Source organism: Littorina saxatilis, linkage group LG10, assembly GCF_037325665.1.
Source record: "Littorina saxatilis isolate snail1 linkage group LG10, US_GU_Lsax_2.0, whole genome shotgun sequence".
In the NCBI taxonomy this organism is placed as follows: domain Eukaryota; kingdom Metazoa; phylum Mollusca; class Gastropoda; order Littorinimorpha; family Littorinidae; genus Littorina; species Littorina saxatilis.
The window spans coordinates 20,894,929-20,898,854 of NC_090254.1; the positions used below are offsets into that span (position 1 = coordinate 20,894,929).

The 3,926-nt window shown below is 34.4% G+C and overlaps 2 long non-coding RNA genes across 2 annotated transcripts in view; one reads left to right on the forward strand and one right to left on the reverse strand.

The window, feature by feature from the left end:
* Positions 1 to 1,497: 1,497 nt before the first annotated feature.
* LOC138978384 (uncharacterized) lies at positions 1,498 to 3,843 on the reverse strand. Its single transcript, XR_011459666.1, has 3 exons — positions 3,704 to 3,843; positions 3,031 to 3,123; positions 1,498 to 2,340 (listed from the first exon to the last, which is right to left on the reverse strand). It is a non-coding gene; the product is annotated as an uncharacterized lncRNA (long non-coding RNA).
* A 58-nt stretch (positions 3,844 to 3,901) lies between these two features.
* Positions 3,902 to 3,926, forward strand: part of LOC138978385 (uncharacterized) — a 6,865-nt gene continuing 6,840 nt past the window's right edge. Inside the window, exon 1 of the long non-coding RNA XR_011459667.1 lies at positions 3,902 to 3,926. This exon is cut by the window's right edge and continues 214 nt beyond it. This is a non-coding gene — a long non-coding RNA (uncharacterized lncRNA).

Consider the following 3,926-nt stretch of genomic DNA (forward strand, 5'->3'; position numbering starts at 1 on the left):
TTGGTTTACGGTTAGCATTAAACGTTAAATTAACGTTAAATTAACGTTAGCAGAAAAACGGTTCTAAAGCAAACGTTAAATTAACGTTAAATTAACGTTAGCAAGCAAACCGTTTTCATGGCAAACCTTTTTTAAACGTTAATTTAACGTTTGCCTGAAAACCAATATAAAACGGTTTGCATTGAAACGTTAAAATAACGTTAAATAAACGTTTACACATAACCGTTCAATATCAAACCATTTTTAAACGTTAATTTAACGTTTGCCTGAAAACCAATATAAAACGGTTTGCATTGAAACGTTAAAATAACGTTAAATAAACGTTTACACATAACCGTTCAATATCAAACCATTTTTAAACGTTAATTTAACGTTTGCCTGAAAACCAATATAAAACGGTTTGCATTGAAACGTTAAAATAACGTTAAATTAACGTTGGCACATAACCGTTCAAAATCAAACCAATTTCAAACGTTAATTTAACGTTTGCCCGAAAACACAAAAAAAACGGTTTGCACTGAAACGTTAAAAAAACGTTAAATAAACGTTGACACATAACCGTTCAAAATCAAAGCAAAAGCAAAAACAAAAAAAAACAAAAAAAAATGTTGTTATTGTTGTGGTGGTAACATTGACAATAACAAGCAACACAAAAAAAATTTGAAAAAAAAAAAATTTGAAAAAAAAAAAAAAAAAAAAAAAAATTTGACATATTATATCAAAAACAAACGTTTCAAAAAAATGTATTTGTAAAAAAAAATAATAAAAAAAACTACCATAATGTAACGTTAAATTAACGTTAGTTTTATGTTTTATGGCTAACGTTTATTTCATGTTTTATGGCTAACCTTAAATTAACGTTAGATTTAGGTTATTTTGCTCATCAAGATAAACGTTAAATTAACGTTAACATTTAACGTTAATTCAACCAAAATAAAACCATAATATAACGTTAAATTAACGTTAATTTAACGTTTACCGCTAATATCAATTTGACCAAAATAAAAGTATAATACAATGGCTGTTTGAACGTATTTTTCACGTTGAGTGCAAACATTAAAAAGAACCCCCCAAAAAACATAATCAAACAAATCATAAGGAAAATAATTTTATTTAATTTTTTATTTTGCTTTTTAAATTTTTTTTCTTATTTGAAGATGCATTTCCCATAGTCTTTTCTGTCTGCTGTTGTTGTAGTGTTATATATGTAGCTAAAACCATGTTAAAAAAAGACAAGCAAACACCAACATGTAAAGTCAAATCAAATTTTGAAAAAGGTTTTTGGTGAGAACGGTTAACTTTGCAGCTAACGCTATATGATCTTGTTGTATTACTTAATCCGGAGAGCATGCAGGCTGTTGATTTTTTTTTATTTTTTATCTCTGTCTCATTGCAAGAATGGTACTGGCCAGGTCTCATATTTTGAGCCAAACAGTGTACGTACATGCTAACATAAAACAAAACAAAATACAAATAAATAAACCCAGTAGAAACATGTTTTGATAATATGTTCTAAACATTTATTCATCATTCCCTGATATTTCCACAATGTAAAAAAAAAAACCAATGATACAAATTTCAAAAGTTGAATCAGTTTTAAAGTTTCTAGAAGTGAGTTTGGATATACCACACTTTTAGGTTCTGTACCTAGAAATTTACCAATTCTATTCCATCTTTTGGGTTTAAAAAAGTCTTTGCAGATATATATTATACATCCGACTTGATGCCAGAAGAGACAAGGAAATATGAGGTTATTTGCAACACCACCAGCAGAGGAAGAAGTCGCTCACTTTGCAGCAGCAGATAAAAAGAATTGTTGAATTTGAAGCAGGAGCAGACACAGAAGTTGTTGAATGTGTAGTATCTGCAGCAGACAAAGAAGTTGTTGAATTTACAGCAGACGATATATTTGTTAAATTTGCAGCAGCACACAAAGAAGTCATTCACTTTGCAGCAGCTCCAGACAACAAGAATTGTTGAGTTTTAAGCAGGAGCAGATACAGAAGTTGTTAAGTTTGCAGCAGGAGCAGCGGCAGACAAAAAAAGTTGTTGAATTTGCAGCAGACGATATACTTGTTAAATCTGCAGCAGCAAACAAAGAAGTCATTCACTTTGCAGCAGCTCCAGACAACAAGAATTGTTGAATTTTAAACAGAAGCAGACACAGAAGTTGTTAAGTTTGCAGCACCAACAGACAAAGAAGTTGTTGAATTTGCAGCAGACAATATATTTGTAAAATCTGCAGCAGTAGCCATGGAAAAAGTTGTTGATACAACCAGTGCAGACGATGACATGTCTGCAATAGGCGACTTTGAAGATCTGCTCCACATGCTATGACACCTGCAAAGACAAAGAATGCAACAATATTAAAACAAAGAATTCAGTGTTATTTCAGAACTTCAGTGTAAACACTATAATTACAGTATGTCTTCTTTGTTGGTGTTCTTTGCTGAACATAGAACTGAAGGTAAATAAGGTTTAAATTGTCTTTGCATTATGCCAATATTGTTGAATTTACTTCTGTGAATTTGCTAACTTTGATAGCATCATTCTGTGTTTGAATGAAATGCTCTATGTCAATGCTGCCTGGCACGGATAACATTAACAGCCCTACCAACCCGTCCACCCACACCCCCACCCCACCCCCACACACACACTCACACAGAACACCTTCCAACAAAATTTTCCCCAGACTAAGACAATAGAATGTCAGTTGGACCTTGACTAAAAATATGCATAGGTAAAGATGTCCCAGCTACAACAAATTGTTCTGTCAGAAGACCTCCTACATCCCGAAATGATGTGATGGCCAACCAGCCAAGGATTAGAACAATGCGTCATATAATATCAGCATGTATCAATGACCCTAGGCTGAGGCCTGACAATAATACTGCCTTCTCTCAAATTATATGATTTTTTGTTATAAATATAATAATATGACTGCTGGAACATTCATCTTAGCGTTAAACAAGGATTTTACCTGCAAACACACACACACACACACATACACACACAGTGACACACACTTACTTGGCCTCAACAGCCAGAATGTCGGGGTTGTACCTTGTAGTTTACATCCCTGTGAATGCTTTCTGTTCCATCCTCATGGTAATTCCTCCCACCCTGCAATGAAAATTGAAAGCATTGATGTGTGAATTGCATTAATTACAATAGCCTAAACACACTCAAATCTTTACTTGTTAATGAAGACAGAGAGATAGAGAGTGGGAATAAGGGGGGGGGGGGGGGGGGGGGAGAGAGCAGTTGTCAATCAAACCTTGTTTTAAAAATTTAAGTGTCTTTGAATAGATCATTTTCGAAAATAACTCCCCATGCCTCTCCTGAGATCTCTTCTTTACTGTACAGTTATGCATTTGACCTGAAGCTGTAAGATTGAACAGTAAGTGCCCTGCGTGCACATGTGTGGAAAGTATCAGATTGAGAGAGAAAGTCTCAGATTGAGAGAGAGAGAGAGAGAGAGAGAGAGAGAGAGAGAGAGAGAGTAACAGACAGACAAAGACAGAGAGAGAGACTGAAACTGAGAAAGAGACAGAAGGCAGGAAAGAAAGAGAGAGAAATCCACCTTTCCAATCGTTATGCATGATATTGCTTTGATATTTGTGACTCGTATGAAAAATAAGTCAACAATCACAATGCCAACGGATCGTGAACTATGATTTACAACAGTACAGTTCAACATTACCTGAATTTCTTCCTGCTGAAAGTTCCATTTGCCATTCGCCTCAGCGTCACAAGATCTGTATTAGTCCTGATATATGCTGAAGTGTAGCATGTTATCTTATACATGTATCAGCAGTCACACTGGCTTTGAAGTTGCTGGCGTTTTAAAAACTGTTACAGAAACTTTTTTTAATTTCGATTCCACTGTGAAAGGTTGAGACTGAGAGTACTGTCCCTTGGCGATC